The 18282-nt window shown below is 38.4% G+C and overlaps 1 protein-coding gene across 4 annotated transcripts in view; it reads left to right on the top strand.

Annotated features, from left to right (window-relative positions):
- CPEB4 (cytoplasmic polyadenylation element binding protein 4) overlaps window positions 1-18282 on the top strand; it is a 66296-nt gene that overhangs the window by 2623 nt on the left and 45391 nt on the right. The gene's annotated exons all lie outside the window — the stretch shown is intronic.

Here is an 18282-nt window from a genome sequence, read left to right as displayed (position 1 = left end):
GTAGTATCTGTTTAACTAAAGAGAGTTTGAATTGTTCATGCGCATATCAGAACTCTTCTCAGAAAATGAGTTAATTACCAGACGTTATTTTGGCAGGACAGGAGTATAATTTGGAACAAAATATTCAGCGGTTTCTTTGGGAAATTTCTAATTGTAATCTCCCCCATAGATAATAGTATGAATTGGCATACTTATGAACACCAGATAGCTAATGATGTCAGAATTATTAACTGTAATACCTTTCTAGCCTGACAGGATCAGCAGGGTTGGTTTTTTCCCTACTTTTTTAGGTGGGAATAAATAATGTATAGATACAAGTATATTTCACTGTGGAAACTGATGATCATTTTCTGCCCACATGAAGTAACTAGATGACAGAATTCATGTTTTTCCTCCACTGTAGTGTAGGGTAGTGATTCAGTGAAAACCAACTATTGAATTATAGTTTTCTCCCTGGTTCAATTTTAAACCTGGAACCTCTCTGAATCTTGCAGTGTGAACAGTCTGAATTCATCAATTCAGCAATTCCTCTTAAACCTCTTTGCAAATTCCGGCCTGCCCTGTTCAGTAAAGACTGGTACAGAAATGATCTAAATGTTTTCTTCATCCCCATTTATTTTCAAATACCATGAAACTGTTGATCTCAGAGTGACTCTTTCATGATGCCTTTCATCCATTTGTTTATTTTCCAGTGTTAACACTAGGGGTGTAGATAAACCGTTCCTAAAAATAGATCCAGGCAAAGATCACTTGTCTTTCTGGCCACCAGTGTATCTTTACTCTGTAAGAGTCACATTGTTTGATGTTTTTGAATTAATGAGCAGCCGGTCTGGTTGACAGATACGACATAAAGGGAATTTCATAGTTAATTGAGCATCAGTTGCCCCACTAAGTTTGTACACTTCGGGGGTATGATTGTTTATATGTGTTTAGGAAATTTATATGGGATGATAAGCTAACACTGAGTCAGGCCTCACAATGACCCCACAAGGTAAGTTCTATTGTTATCCCCATTTTGCAGAGGAAAAAATTGAGTATCAGAAAGATATAACTTGCGCAAAAGCACACAGCTGATTCGAGTGCCAATTCTAGGTTAAAAAAACAAGGATTAAAATACATGTCTGTATACGTGTGTATGTACATTGTGTGTGTGTATATACACATGCATGCACCACAGATAGAGGGTTATTGTAGAGACGTTTCTGCAAGGGCTAAAGCAGATTACAAAATAGTTGCAATGTCCCCAAATATGATGTCAGCACAAGCAGAATTGTCTGTTTTGATTAATCATTTGCTTAGTGGGAGGGGAAGTTTGCTAAGAGAATCCTATGTCATTCCAAGGAATTAAATGTCCCTTCCCTGAAGGATTCAGGTGTAACAGTTAGGATGTATCTTAAAATATTCCATTAAGTTTATTTTAGAGTTTTAAACTTTTTTTTTTTTTTTTTTTTGCCTAAGTATCAAAAAGCTGTTGGCTTTTGCTTTTATAAAGGATTCTTTACTCAAAACTGAAGAGCAGTTATCTTGTGTTAGTGGTTAGGTAAAAAAAGGCTCTTTTAGATATTGGCAATTTCATGAAGTCTGTTTTTAAAAAAGTTGCTTTTAGTACTCTTTGGAACATAAATTTAAAGAAAGTGTAGTGCAAAGGTGACTTTTATGAATTATTCGTATGTTGCTAATTTTTAGATCTGAGATGGCATTCTGTACATTTCAACTGATTAAGATTGGTTCAGAACTGAATACACTTTATTTTACTACTATACAGTGACAGAATGAACTTAGGTGACCTCATGCTTTATTTTCTGTTCTCAGTTTACTGATTTTTGATAAAGATTTGCTTTGGGAAAAATAAAAAATTCGGAAAATGAATAAACTATATATATGCACATTATTAGTATTTTGGGGGGGCTAATGGAATGTGTTTAACGTGAAATCTTTCGGTTCAGTTGGAGGTTTATATGAAATAATAATAGAATAGACTAAGAGTGATCCTAAAACTAACTAACTAGGAAACTAACTCTTCCCTTAGGATTGTTGTCTATTATGCTGAGGATGGGAAAAAGGATGAGTCAATATACTTGGCTCAAATATGGTAGGATTAGAAAGTAGATTGTTGATTACTGCTCACCGTCCCCACCATTTTTAGGAAAGGGAGTGGGGTTCAGGGAGCCAAGAGCAAGTGTGGTGGTAATTTGAAAGTCACAATAGAAACAAGGGATTTTAAAAAATCCTAATTGGGTTTTGAAAAAAATCACACGAAGTTAGTAAACTGACTACTGTAGTGCTTACTTAAATGAATGTAGTTCTCTGTGTGTGTGTGTGTGTGTGTGTGTGTGTGTATTTTAACAATTACTCTTTTGAATTGGTTTTTGGCAAAAAAGAAAAAATGCCATTTTGAGTTGGTATGGATTACTTGGTTAAATTTAATATGAAAAACTCAAACACTTAATTGACTGGGAGCCTGGAGACCTAGGTTATGGTCTTGGCCCTATCAATATCATAGCATTTGGGGACCTCGGTTTCTCCATAAAATGTGGGGGATGATGGAGGTGATGCTAAGTTCCTTATGATCCTGAAGTGAGCTACTGCGAAATTGCAATTGCTGCAACCACAACCACACTCTTTCCTAACCGCTGCCATTTTTGAATTTATTACCCTAAAAGCTATTAATTTTAGGAAAGAAATTTTATAGATATTAGTAAATCAGTTTCAATGGCTATTGTCAAGAATTCCTAACGTGTTGTGTAGAGATCTGGAAACGCACCACAGAAGCTACAGGATCCAGCTTACATGGCCACATTATAATGTTACTATTCAATCAAAGGCCAGCATGGTATTGCTACATTGAAAGGAAAGAATTCACCTGATAGGTAACTAACACCAGGCAATGTTTGTTTTAACTTGAAATCAATCAGAATGTTTTTCACATTTGTTTAGTGCAGGTTTGAGTAGTACAGTGAATTGAAATTGAGGATAACGTCTTCAGTTAGTTTTTTTGTCCAGCCTTAACATTCTCTTTTATCCATGTTTGCGGAGCAAGAACAGAGATTTCAAATATGTGAATAATCCTCTAAATAACTGATATGGCAAGGCATTGTATTTTGTGAATATTTTTTGTATTACAAAAAATAGGGTCTTTTTCTAGTTTTTTGTTTTGTTTTTGCTTAGTTTAAAGCTTTAATTAATACGAACTCAAATGACATGCCTCAAATCCTGTTTTCAGATACCACTAATGTATATAATTATATATACCTAATATAATTGTATATATTGTATAATTAATATAATAATAGCTAACATGCTTATGATATTCAGTTTTACATATATTAACTCATTTAATTCATTCAACAATCCTGTGGGGTAGAAATTATTATTACTTTTCAGACACAAGATTTGGCTTTTAACCAGTGTACTACAGTGGCTCTTGACATAAACATGATACAGGTTTTGGGGGAGAATGCCTCCTAGAAGCAAGTAAGATGAGAGGAAAAATTTTATAGTTTGAATGGTTGGTACATGCTGATCAAAAGATGTAAGTTTCGAAAGTGGAAAATAATATAAAATAATAGAATATACTTCTCAACTTTAAAATGTTAAGCTTACATAATATTCAAGTCAATTTTTTTTTGTTTATTTTTAGTATGTACCATATGTCAGGCACTGGCATAGGACTTCTCAATCCTATGAGGTTTGGTTTTATTGTCCCAATTTTAAAATGAAGAAACAAGGTCCATATTCATGTGATTAAAGGCATGATTTGACTCTTACATTAAGGAGGAAAAAAAAAAAAAATTCCTTGTCCTGCCAAACACATCCTGGAATTTCAATGTCCAAACCAAATAATATATTGGGGCACTTGCCAATAATTATATTTGAATACAGCACTTCTTTGGAGAGGTGCCTATTTTCTGTCCTTACAGGAAAGTAAAGGAGAATTGTATAGTATATATTCTGATACTCTCTTATCTTCAGCTCAGTTATACTCACACCTCCATTAGCTAAATACCAGGAAATAGACAATAAATAAATAAATTAATTAATTAATAAAAAGGCGGGGGGGGGGTGGGCAAAATCTTTCCTAAAGACCATCCTAAAACTTGATAGGGAGACATTTTGGGATTTAGAGCCCATTTGCTTTTACTTAAGACACAGTCACCATGGATTTGTCTTAACCAAGCAAATAACTCATGTCACTTTAATAACTCTGCTTGTGTTGTAAGTTTATTGATCCTTAAAATGATATATGGCATCTTATATTTGAAAACAGAAAGTTACTGCATTGCTTCACTTCTGAAAGTCATGGTGAATTATTGCAGTTGTCTAAGTGCAACCTCATTACAGTTTTGGTTTTTTAATAGCGTCCTGGGAGGGAATCTTTGTATAGGAAACATTTTCTATTACTTTGTATTTCTTCATATTAGAAGAAGGAAAATTCAGTTTTTAAACTATGAAGTATGGGTTGGATTGTTTTGGCTCCAGCAGAATTGAGATATTGGAACAACTTTGGAAAAAGCCTACCAGATACAATTTTGTGCCTTTTTGTAGAAAACCTTTCAACTAGGTTTAATTGCTTTTCTGATGGAATCAAAACTTGGGCAGGGTAGAGTGGTTTTTTTTTTTATTATTTTTTTTGTTGTCTTCACAGAAGCCATGGAGTATGATCAACACATTGTTCTATGTCTTTCAGGAAAAACCTGTTTATAGCAAGCCTCATGAACTTGGTTGTTGCTAGCTGCAACTAGAAAGATGCTCTTAGTTCGTGGGTTTACGCTTTTGAGAATAATTCTTGTTGGTGTTCATGAGAAAGAATGGAAAAGTAGTCTTAAAGTTAACATATGCCTAGTTTAAATTTAACAGCCCGTGTTTATTTTTTTAAGAACTTTATCTTGCTGTAAGGAAAATAAGCTTGAAGATCCATTATCACATATTTTCAACACTACATTGTACTTCAGTTTTTGGTCCCAGCACAGATAAGATAATGTATAGAATTAAGGCAGGGAGCCCATGACATGAGCATTCATTTTAATATTTCCTGACAGACTCATTTTATATTTAATTGTTCAGAGAAAATTGCTCTTGCAGAAATTAAAGTATGTTTTTACCATGATAAATTGATAGCGATGTGTAATTTTTTAACTTCAAAATTAGTGTAGGTTCTCATCACATTTTATATTATTGAAACAGAAGGGGTTCCACTTTCAGGGTTTCAGAAAATTCTTAGTAGCTAGAAAGATAAAGGTACAGTCCTCTTTTTAATCAGTTTTTGAAGGTGAAACTTGAAAAATTATCGAGAAAGCCTATTTTATGACGCCAAACAAACACAAAGTAGAGTGAAGCACAGGCTCCGGTTCTTAGCAAAACAATGAAATTACTTACAATTATGGTATCTACGAAAGATTTTTTAACAGTCCTTTGTACCGCCTCTCTCATGGTGTATATTTTATTTACGTCTTACTCCTTTTGAATGAGCTAGATGCAATCCAGGACAGATAAAACATTTAGCAGAATTATCAATTTTCTTGAGAAGTTTTATAATTGTGTATGCGCTTAAAATTTCATTAGGATTGGCAGACTGTGTCTTTCAGTACTTTGAAAAATTTTACCTGTAGTTATTTTGAGCAATTTAGAACATTTTATTGCCTTTGTATACATTAAAGGAGACTGTTTCAAAGGAGAATTTGTGATTTTTTTGGTAAGAGATAGGAAAAGGTACCATGGATTTGAATTGGGTATATTTTAGCTTTTATTCTGGAATTCAGTTTCGTTTTGTATATTTTAATTTATTTAGCACATATTTAATGAGCACTTCCTATGTTATCAATGTCTCATAAAAGTTGTTCTGGTTTGATTTATAATTTATTTCTGATCTGTGCTAGTCCCTGAATGATACTAAACATACTTTTTTTTTTTATCTCATTATAAATAAAATGAGCAATTGATAGTTTCAGGTCATTTTAATCCATGAGCTGTTTTAATTTTTTTTAATGTTTATTTGAGAGAGAGAGAGAGAGAGAAGTGAGAGAGAGAGAAAGAGAGAGAGAGAGAGAGAGAGAGGGAGGGAGGGGCAGAGAGAGACAGAGACACTGAATCTGAAGCAAGCTCCAGGCTCTGAGCTGTCATCACAAAGCCCAACGCAGGGCTCTAACTCAAGAACCAGGAGATCATGACCTGAGCTGAAGTTGGACGCTTAACCGACTGAGCCACCCAGGCACCCCTCCATGAGCTGTTTTGAACTTTAAGGCAAATTAAGAGATCCACCTTTAGCTATAACAAAAGCAATGTGTTAATGGTATTTTCAAATATTTTATTAATGGTCACATTTATAAATATATGCTTGTGTGTGACATGTCTTATTTAAGTTCTGTGGCAAAATGGCAAACTTTAACCTATGGTTAACAGAATTCAGGCCTTATGACACGTAAAGGAGAAAACTCCATCAGCCACTTACAGGTCCTCTCTCATGTTTGCAAACTGAATTAATAAAAGTTCAAAGTCTTAAGCCATGCCAATACTTTTCATATTTTAGAGTATTTAGATTGGGCAATTTTAGAGTATTTAGAGTGCTCTGTCTCTGTCTCAAAAATAAATAAACATTAAAATAAATTAAAAAAAAATATTGATTCAAAATCTTGCAATTAGCATGTCTTCTTAAAATATGAAAACCATTGTATAACTTGTGTCTGGTAATTTGAGCTTAATTTTAAAGAAGACTTTCATAAACCAAACTAATTTTTTTTTTAACGTTTATTTATTTTTGAGACAGAGAGAGACAGAGCATGAACGGGGGAGGGTCAGAGAGAGGGAGACACAGAATCTGAAACAGGCTCTGGGCTCTGAGCTGTCAGCACAGAGCCCAACGCGGGGCTTGAACTCACGGACCGCGAGATCATGACCTGAGCTGAGGTCGGCCGCTTAACCAACTGAGCCACCCAGGCGCCCCAAACTATAATTTTTAAAAAGAAAGTCACCGTACTTAAATGATAGTGGAATTCAAAGCTAGATGATGTTCTCACTTTCTTGAACACTGCTAAAAAAATTATTGACTTTTTTTGGTCTCTATTTTGGCAAAGTGTTTTCCCTCATGATTTTTAAATTTTTTATTAGGAAAAAAATTAAGCATATTCAATAGTAGACAAAATAGTATAACAGAGCCCCATGTACATGTCATCGGGCTTTAACAATGATCAACTTGACAGTCTCCTGTATCTTCTTATGTTATTTTCATGTTATTTTATTTTATTTTTAATTAATGTTATGTATTTATTTATTTTTGAGAGAGAGAGAGAGAGAGAGAGAGAGAGAGAGAGAGACAGAGTGTGAGTGGGGGAAGGGCAGAGAGAGAGGGAGACACAGAATCTGAAGCAGGCTCTGGGCTCTGAACTGTCAGCACAGAGCCCGACGCGGGGCTCGAACTCACAAACTGTGAGATCATGACCTGAGCCGAAGTTGATGCTTAACCGACTGAGCCATCCAGGCGCCCCACTTTTCATGTTATTTTAAAGCAGTTTCCAGATAGTGTATCATTTTAACTGTAAATGCTTTAGTATGTGTCTCTAAAAGATTAGGAGTTTGCTCCCCCCCCCCCCCCCACCACAACAACAGCAGCAACAACAACAACAACATTTCATGGGTGTTTTTAAGCCAAGATAGTGAGAGGGGCGCCTGGGTGGCTCAGTTGGTTGAGCATCTGACTTCAGCTCAGGTCATGATCTCGCGGTCTGTGGGTTCAAGCCCCGTGTCAGGCTCTGTGCTGACAGCTCAGAGCCTGGAGCCTGCTTCGGAGTCTGTGTCTCCATCTCTCCCTGCCTCTCCCCTGCTCATTCTCTGCCTCTCTCTCTGTCAAAAATAAATAAACTTAAAAAAAAAAAGAAAAGAAAAGATAGAAACTGAAGCAAGGCCCACATTCTGTTGCACCTGCTCAGCTTGTTTCACCACTCAAGCTGGTGCTAATCTCCAAGGAAATCACTGCTGGCTTCATTTCCTCCCTCTGGGCAGAGAAGGGTGTTGGTAGTCACTTGGCTATCAGGAAAAAAAAAGGAGAGATCCAACAAAAATGCCAAAACGTATCAATTGATGACCAAAAATTTGGGAGAGGATGGTCTAGTGTTCTTCTATCCACCTTACTCTTTCCCCAGGTTCAGGCTTCTGTGGACTTGTGAGAAGGATCTCTGAAAGGAGAGAGAACAGGACACGACTGGGAGCTTTTGGGGTGTATTTTTGTCTGTTTTTGTTCTTTCAGAAGAATTGAGCGATTTGGGGCTTTTGTTGGACTGCATCAGATTTTTTCACCTCTTGCAAATGTCTGATACTTTCAATGGTCCACGCACTGGGAGTACATGACCAAGGCAAGCAGACTTCTTGAAGTGTACAGTCTGGGCCAGAAGTACCTTCTGCTCAGGAGACTCTGGGGAGCTAAGGATATGGGGGTGGGAATTGTGAGGGCCCAGAAAGGCTGACACTGGGCACAGGCTGCTTTTTGACATTGCTCTCAAGGTTCCCAAAAAAGATGTCGTGGGTTGTAGGACACGGGCCTCAGTTTAGGAATAAAGATTGTGCATTTGGGTGACCATTTTCCTTGCTGACTTAGGACCTGATCCGGCCCAGCAGACATGGAACAGAGGAACTCTGATAGGCAGTAAGCTTCCAAAGGCAGAGGAAGGGCCAGAAGGGGCTAAATGACTTCATTCCTTAGTGTTGAGTTTTAGTAGTATTTACCTATTTTCCTTAAGCTAGTGACTTCTTGCCCTGAGTAGTTTATTAAGTAGGAGAAATATTTTTTTCCATTTCAGTTTCCTATGAAAATGCGCTACAGGAAATAGCACAGCAGCTGAATTATTCAGATATAACAGTTCCTAATTTAGTATATTACTTTCAGGCTCTTTTGCTATTTCACTAGAGAGAGAAGGGGCAGAAAGACTGTTTATTGAATAGATCTACTAACAACCGGGCATTTTGCACAATCTGTTCAGATACCTTATCTTTTTCCTCACCACGATTTATTATCTTCATTTTGCTGATGAAACCAAGGTTCACAGATGCTGTGGCATCAAGATCACTTGTCTAGTAAGTGGTCATTTAAACTCAGGTTTAAATGAGAATTTTTCCAAAGAAGACATCCAGATGGCCAGCAGACACATGAAACGATGCTCAATGTCACTCCTTATCAGGGAAATACAAATCAAAACCACACTGAAATACCACCTCACGCGGGTCAGAGTGGCTAAAATGAACAAAATCAGGAGACTGTAGATGCTGGTGAGGATGTGGAGAAACGGGAACCCTCTTGCACTGTTGGTGGGAATGCAGACCGGAGCAGCCGCTCTGGAAAACAGTGTGGAGGTTCCTCAAAAATTTAAAAAATAGCATTGCTGGGCATTTACCCAAGGGATACAGGAGTGCTGATGCATAGGGGCACTTGTACCCCAATGTTTATAGCAGCACTCTCAACGATAGCCAAACTACGGAGACAGCCTAAATGTCCATCAACTGACGAATGGATAAAGAAGATGTGGTTTATATATACAATGGAATACTACCTGGCAATGAGAAAGAATGAAATCTGGCCATTTGTAGCAATGTGGATGGAACTGGAGGGTGTTATGCTAAGTGAAATAAGTCAGGCAGAGAAAGACAGATACCATATGTTTTCACTCTTATGTGGATCCTGAGAAACTTAACAGAAGACCATGGGAGAGGGAAAGGGGAAAAAGAAGTTACAGAGAGGGAGGGAGGCAAACCATAAGAGACCCTTGGATACTGAGGTCAAACTGAGGGTTGTTGGGGGTGGGGGGAGAGGGGAAAGTGGGTGACGGGCATTGGGGAGGGCACTTGTTGGAATGAACACTGGGTGTTGTATGGAAACCAATTTGTCCATAAATTATATTAAAAAAATAATAAACTCAGGTCTTAGAATAGAATAGACTTTAATTATTTCTCTCTGCCAGGCAAGGTGAGAATGAACAAATAGTCAACAAAAAGAAGGGGTCTGTCGACCCAGGAATGACTAATCAAGTCTGGAAAGGCAGCCAGCTTGTTTTGTAAATTCAGTTAAGTGGTGACAAGAAGTGTTTACCATTTCAAGGATCTCTAATGCTCAAAATGAGTGTGGTTTATTTAGTGAAGGTGGAATAAAATTGTCTTCTCAAAGGCTTTCTGGAGAGATCTCATTCATCAGTTCACATGGGAGCAAATGGAGCTATTGATCCAATCAGAATAAAACACCAACGACATTCACTCATTTAGTTATGGTTTTTTATAGGGAGCACTTGGTAGCCTATGGTCTCTTAAGATTCTGCCTTAGTTATTAAGCTGTCATAATGAGAAAGTACTATGGAAGAGGAAACACGTGAAGAAATATGAGATGATCCTGAGTGTGGTTTCTTCTCCTGCAGATAATTACCTCTTTGACTTTAACCTCTGACACTTGTTCTCTGCATTCAGGCCCTGTGTACAGCAAAGGACTTCATACTTGCTGGGCGTTTACACATTGAAATTTCTAGGTCACGATGAGGCTTACTTAAACGGACCACGTTTCTAAGCTTCTCTGACGTCAGACTCTACCACTTACCGTGTGACTGGGAGAGCGATTAGTTAACTTCTTATAGCATCATTTACCTAAAATGGGGATGATAATTGTATGCACTTTATGTGATGGTCGTGAGGAACCAATGTATGTATATCATACATAAGTCACATAAGATGCACAACACTGAACCAGGAGGAACGTGTTGGCCACTTTAATAATGGTGGTGACAATAATGAAGGACTTATACTCTGCACATGTGCAGCATGTCTGTGGCTGTGTAGATGAGTGGTGCTCACAGTCCACTGGGGGGATGGCTGTGATGGAACTTTGTCAGCATCGTGTGGAATGGTGGCATGTTAGGGGGGATGGGCAAAAGGGACTCGTTTCTGCACAGGGATTTGAGGGTCATCTGGAAGTGGACTCATGAAAGTTGACTTAGGTAGTCTTTTTTGATGCCTGTGGGCTTACATATTTAACCCAAGACGAACATTCACATCTTGGCAAATCTTGGATTAAAACTCCCATAGTACCTTTGATTAATTATGGACTGTACTGGCATCTCAGACTTCCTATTTATTTTGGCAGCTGACATCCTGGCATAGACTTTCCTTTCAAACCAAAATATTTTCTTTTCCCTTCTTCACTAGGGAAAAGTTTAAGCCAGAAAGAGAAACTTCCATTGACTGATATAGATACATAGTTGTCTGGGAAGTGGGGATCACAGTGCTGTCTGTCTTTGTAGGGAGAGAGTGAGTGAAGGGAGTAGTAGCTGACTTTTGGCTTTGGTTCTTAATAATGTGGCTGTATTCAGTTAAGTACTTTTTGTGTGTTAGATCCAGTCTAGTAATGCAAAAACATGCTAACCCAAGTATAAACCGACAAGAACCAGTAGTAGAGTGGTCATGGTGGTTGAATTGTTGAAATTGAACTTGATTGTAATCTTTTTCCAAGTTAGGCGTCTCGGGGCTTGGAGAGGGCTTTGTTTTGGGTTCTGAGAGCAATCCCTTCGCTTTATGCAGAAACCTTAAAATGGGTGACGTAGACTATTTAAGCTGGACTGTATCATGGCCAGTCAGCCAGGATGTAACTCACAAACACAACCCCAAGTATCTAAGGAAGTTAACCTGTTGAATGTAATTGCTTAACTCAGTGCCACTCAAAGTGTGGTCCCTGGCTTCACTTAGAAACTTACTAGAAACGTGAATTCGTGGATCCTACCCAGGCCTACTGAATGAGATACTTTTGTGGGTAGACCTCCTAATCTATGTTTTGACAAGATCTCCAGATGATTCTGATAGACTCTCGAGCTTGAGAATCACCGTCTCTCATACGCTCTCAAGTTTTAGAATATCCATCTGGATGTTGAAAAAAAAAAAAAAGCCATGAATGATGATTTTGGTTTGTGGTGTAACTGCAGTCTAGTTGTTCTTCCTGTGTCAATAGACCGACAGGTTCATGTGTTTCTTTTGGCTACTTCTGGAATGTTATGAAAAGCCATTCATCAGATATCTGCTGATGTGAGGCTTCCTATTTTGCCATGGCAGTCAGGATCACTCAGGTGCAAGTTAAAAGGACGTGTCCTGCTGTTTGAAGTACTAATTTGTTTTATCAGAACATTATGTTTTATCAACTTTGATTTTCATAGTAGCTTGTATTTTTTTTTCCCATTAGAAATTGTTCTGTGAGGTACAGATGACAGAAACTGAAACCAACCAGTTACTGACCTGCAACTCTATATGTTAAATATAACAATTAGGATTACAAGATAAAATGAGGTCTAAGTGTCGTAGTCAGGTTTGCTTTGCTGAGCCTTGAAAATAATTGGTATTCTTCTGTCTTCATTCAGGATTATTAAGCTCACATGTTCTAGAGTCGGAAGGCCTGGGTTCAAATTCTGCCCCTCCACTTACCTCACACTGATACAGTTATTTAATCACTCTAAGTTTCCATTTCTTCGTCTGTGAAAAGGGGTAATTACGGAACATACCTAACTGTATAGGATTTTTGTGAGGAATAAAGAAGATCATATATATAAAGCATTAGAGCTTGATAAGTGTTAGCTACTAATGTTAGTGGTATTATTACTACTGTTATTACCACTTCTGTGGTTGGCAGTAGAAAGCCTAGAGTGGCATTTGTGGTAGGTTTTTAATTTGTGCACCATATCTATTTGCCACCTCGACAGAAAGAAGGAAGATGAGGCTTCTTTTTGTATCTTCTTGGTACCTCTGACATAATCCTATATTATCCTCATACATACTCTTACACATTTTATTCTTTCTTTCTTTCTTTATTGAGAAATATTCCAGTGCCTACAATTTGTTGGGCACTTGCCAGCACATTCCTGCTCCTTGGACCTTTACAGCAGAGTATCTCATTTATACCAATGTATGTCTTTTGTTTTATTTTTGTTAACATTTTTTTTCTTAACGTTTATTTTTTTGAGAGCGGAGGGGAAGAGAGTGAGGGAGACACAGAATCTGAAGCAGGCTCCTGGCTCTGAGCTGTCAGCACAGAGCCCGATGTGGGGCTCGAACTCACGAACCGTGAGATCATGAACTGAGCCAAAGTCGAACACGTAACTGAGCCACCCTGGCACCCCTGTGTAAATGTATGTCTTAATTAGTGTGGTCCTTTGACTGCTTACCCAAGGAATTACTGCCTGCTCTGGAGGGCGATTTAGGCTTGAATCCTGACTAAGCTGCTGAACTATGCATAACCTGTCTGTGCAGTAAACAGAATTTTCCTTAGTCTTAGTTTTTATCATGAAAACAGGAATAATGCCATCTAACTTAGAAGGAGGTTTGAGGATTAATTAAGACAGTATTAATAAAGTACTTAAGGGGTGCCTGGGTGGCTCGGTCAGTTAAGCGTCTGACTTTGGCTCAGGTCATGATCTCACAGTCGTGAGTTCGAGCCCTGCGTCGGGCTCTGTGCTGACAGCTCAGAGCCTGGAGCCTGTTTCAGATTCTGTGTCTCCCTCTCTGTCTGCCCCTCCCCTGTTCATGCTCTGTCTCTCTCTGTCTCAAAAATAAATAAACGTTAAAAAAAATTTTTTTTTAAATAAAGTACTTAAAATAATGTCAGGAACTTAGTAGGTGTTCAGTAAAAGATAGTTCTGGTTTTCTGCCTTTTCTCCCTTTAGGCTGCCAAGAGAAACAGGTGATGGTATGTTGAAGCAAATATGGTTTCTGGTGTTTTTTGTTTTATAATAGAGTCTTTGCCGTTTCACCTGAAATCAGCACATCCCCTTCAACAAATTGTTTTAAGTAAATTTTTTTTATTTAAAAAGCTTATTTTCCATTATGTATAGCATAAGAAAATGTAACGACTGTCCTCCTAAGACTTTTAAGGCTTCGTTTCTTATTAACCTGTGATTGACTCTCACCTTTTCGTGGGCACAAAATCATGAGCTTTCATTAGTCACTCTCAATTACATTTTTGCTTCCTGCCAATAGTCATCAATATAATTAAACTAAATCTTGGGAGACGACAAACTAAGGACATCAGAAGGCTGGAATACAAATATATTTTGGAGCTAGGAAGAGGTCATTATAGATCTAATCAAATGTTTTCCTTTTTCAGATCAGCAAAGAGGTCTGAAAGATGAACGTGCCCAAACTCACATGACCCACCAGTGGAGGAGTTGGGGCTTCCTAGTGTCTAATGTTCATTCCACCGATTTATGCTGATGATCATATTTTGGTTATCAGCTCAAGTTCAATCTAGGAGAGCTGTCACTTAGCAAGTTTTTTATTTTATAGTTTACTTTCTGGGAAATGGATCCTAGAAAATAGATAAGTGATTATGATATTTGGCCCAATTAGCAATCAAAAAAAGGCAAAGTCAAAGAATGAAATAGGGAAATCAAAGCCCTCTTATTTTGACACTTTGGTTATTGCGTAGGAAAACCAACATCGTTTGTGTTCTTATTCCTTGGGTTTATTTATTTGTGTCTACTTCTCCACCTATTTCCTAGTGGCTCACTTAAATTTTAGTTTTGTTTTGTTTTTTTTAATATTTTAACTTTTTATTTATTTTTGAGAGAGAGTACAAGTGAGGGAGGGGCAGAGCGAGGGGGATACACAGAATCTGAAGCAGGCTCCAGGCTCTGAGCCATCAGCACAGAGCCTGATGCGGGATTCAGACCCACGAACCGTGGGATCATGACCTGAGCTGAAGTTGGACACTTAACTGACTGAGCCACCCAGGCACCCCTAAATGTTAGATTTTGTTTTTATTTTAACTAGAGGTTAAAAATCGATGGAAAAGACCAGTGAGAGGGAGTAAATCAAGAAGGATAAACTTTAGACCCTCTCTGAGAACAGAATGTTTACTTGACAAAATGTGTGGCTTTTGAACCCTTTGAATTGCCAAGGCATCATAAGAAATAAAATGTCAGGGGCGCCTGGGTGGCGCAGTCGGTTAAGCATCCGACTTCGGCCAGGTCACGATCTCGCGGTCCGTGAGTTCGAGCCCCGCGTCGGGCTCTGGGCTGATGGCTCAGAGCCTGGAGCCTGTTTCAGATTCTGTGTCTCCCTCTCTCTCTGCCCCTCCCCCGTTCATGCTCTGTCTCTCTCTGTCTCAAAAATAAATAAAACGTTTAAAAAAAAATGTTATACGGATGTAGTCATTTATAATAATTGTAATAAGGCTGGACTGTGGGAAGGAATACGTAGTAGGCGGTTGGCAAGAATGTGGTACTTGTGCCATTGGGTCTGTACCTTGCACGTGAATCATCAGCAGTCTGTCCAGACACCATTCCCTCTTGAATCCACACACAGCCTGAAAATCTTCCTCAACACATCGCATCTGAGAATCAATACCAATTGATCAGAGTTTGTATATTGGCATTTATTTGTTAATCTTGTATTAAATCGTGAGAAATGAAAGGAAAGTTAGTATGAGTGTAAAAAGGATAGAGGGTTTGTTTGTTTTTAATCCCATAAAGCATTACTGAAAATTTAAAAATTTCATTTAGGGTTTTAATTTTAATATGTTCCACCGGTTACAAGTCAATGGTTATATTAGCAAAAATCTTTATGTTTCAGGCACTATGCTGGGGGAGGAGGTAATGAAGTGGCTTTGGTAAATTTCAGTACCACAGTTAGAAACTTACAGGTTAAAAGGAAGCTTATTTTTTGTTTTTTTAAATAATTTTTAAAATATTTTTTTAAATGTTTATTTATTTTTGAGAGAGAGAGGGGGCCCAAGCAGGGGAGTGGCAGAGAGAGGGAGACAGAGGATCTGAAGCAGGCTACGCACTGACAGCAGAGAGCCCAATGTGGGGCTCAAACTCCTAAGCTGCGAGATCATGACCGGAGCCAAAGTCAGATGTTTAACGGACTAAGCCACCCAGGTGCCCCAAGAGGAAGTTTCTTTCTTTCTTTTTTTAAGTGTTTGTTTATTTTTGAGAGAGAGACAGAGCTTGAGCAGGGGAGGGCAGAGAGAGAGAGGGAGACACAGAAATCAAAGCAGGCTCCAGGCTCCAAACTTGGAGCACAGAGCCCGATGTGGGGCTCTAACTCATGAACCATGAGTTCATGACCTGGGCTGAAGTCTGATGCAGGAAGCTTCTTTATTTAATGGAAACAACTGTCATAAACCAAAACAAACTGCTTCTCTTCAGTGATCTTGTTATTCAGTGATTGGCAAAATGCAAGTTCTGGAAATTCACAAGGTTGCTTACTGCTTTAGTTGCATTAAAAAAGAAAAACAAAACAAAAAACCAGGCTGAGTATCCTCTACCCCACCACCCAGGACAGCTATTTTGGCAAAAGAAAACCTACAACTCTAAGGCAGGAAAGGGAAAATGTAAGAACAAACCTTAAGGAAATAGGAGGAAAGAAATATTTTAAATATTTAAAAATTACTTGAAGGCATTTATTTATTCATTGCTTCAGCAAACGCTTGTGCTTTCTACCTTTCAGATCCTGGGTGAGGCACAGTGATACAGAAATGTAGGGCAAAGCTTCTCAATCTGTTTCATATCATGACACACATAGAAAACGTAATATTGAAACAGAAATCATCTGTTGGGGAGTTCCTGCTACATCAGTCCTGTGGGCTTAGGCGATGAATATTTTGGCACACCGCCACCCTTTGGAGTTGTACCCATTGGGAACATTTGATGGAAGACATGCTTCCTGACCTTGAGAAACTGACGACATAGGCAAGTTATCAGACACCGAGAATTCTTGCCTCCAACACTGGTTTTGCATCGGAGGTAGTAGAGACAGTGGATGGCCTAGTTATCGGTGTGGTTCGTAGATTTCGGAACAGGGGACAAATCCAGCAACTGTAGAATAAGACAGTGGAATTTTGTTTTAACTTCTTTCTCAAGTTATGCCTCAAATCCACCTGGCTTCCAAAAGAATAGGCAGTTTTGATTTAATTCAAGAGTTTTGATTTGATTCAGTGCTTGAGATGAGGAAGGATAAAAAAGCAGAGCAGTTGTCTCCCTTTTTGTGAACACTACTCTTTAGAAATTCTCATTCTGGCCATGTGTCCTCCTGCTTCTCTGTAGACCATATTGAGAAGGTGAAGATGATGAGGAAAGAATCGGGAAGAAAAGTGAGAAAGATAATTCTGGAGGGAGTTGTACCAGGTCAGAGCAGAACAGCGTGTTAAGGCTTCTGCTCCCCATCCCCAGCTTCATCCTCTCTACCCCCAACAAAAAACCTGTAATACTCTGTTTTAAATATTGGATTATATCCAAATATAACTGTTCTTGAGCTCCTCAAGTTGCAGAGGTAAAGAAATTGGTGTCAGGGCTGTATCTTTCTCTCTAAATAAACATTAAAAAAAAAAGAAAAAGAAATTGGTATCCTAAAACAATTCATTCAGAGAACATTCTGAATGTCTACATGGTGGAGTGTGGTCAGAAGTGATCCCTATTTCAGGGAAATAGGACAGGTGGTGTTACAGAAGGACGGAGGAGAAATGCCAAGTTGATCGAAAAATGCTCTCCAGTGGAGAACGTGCTCTATCAGTCTTAGCGTTCTAGAAGTTTGCTAGGAAGGAGGAAAAGTGAGATTCAACAAATTGAAAGAGAGGGGTGGGGGATAAAATCAGGGGAACCTTTTTTAAAAAGCCAAAGCTTTGCGTTAAAAAGTAACGTAAGAGAAAATAAAGCCGAAGAGAGGGTTATAGACTCCCGCTTGTCAAATTCCTTTGGAAGCCCCTTTTCTTTAAGACGTTTGGCAGTTGTCTCTGTATGTGCACCTGTTTATTCTTCGGGTGGTTCCGAAACCTGTCTTACTGCTTCCTTTCAGAGTTTAATTTTAAAATATTTTCATCTCCTACTCGTCACTTGTCAGGCTAAACTTAATCTTAGTTATCTCTAGTACTTTTCCTCCAGAAGAATGCCAGAGTGGTTGGTTCGTTGTGTATTTTCAGATTTCTCACCCACTCTTGAAATGCATTTGGTTAAGCCAGGGTTTAGACCAACAGTGTTGACCCCCTGTCTTCCCTTTAAAATTATGGCAGCAATATCAAGATTGCCTTGCCACTTAGTGGTCAAAAGACTGTTGGATAACGATTTCCAAACTTTGGGTTACAAGCATATGGCTATTCGGTAGCAATCTCTACTGAATGCAGCTCGGAGCCTAAAGTGCTGAAACAAGTTTGTCAAGTTTTGCCACGTTACTGCAATCTTTTTTTTTTTTTTAATTTTTTTTTTTTTTTCAACGTTTATTTATTTTTGGGACAGAGAGAGACAGAGCATGAACGGGGGAGGGGCAGAGAGAGAAGGAGAC

The sequence above is a fragment of the Leopardus geoffroyi genome, chromosome A1 (assembly GCF_018350155.1).
Source record: "Leopardus geoffroyi isolate Oge1 chromosome A1, O.geoffroyi_Oge1_pat1.0, whole genome shotgun sequence".
NCBI classification, from domain to species: Eukaryota; Metazoa; Chordata; class Mammalia; order Carnivora; family Felidae; genus Leopardus; species Leopardus geoffroyi.
The sequence above is the reverse complement of the archived record's forward strand: the minus strand, read 5'-3'. Positions and strand labels throughout refer to the sequence as shown.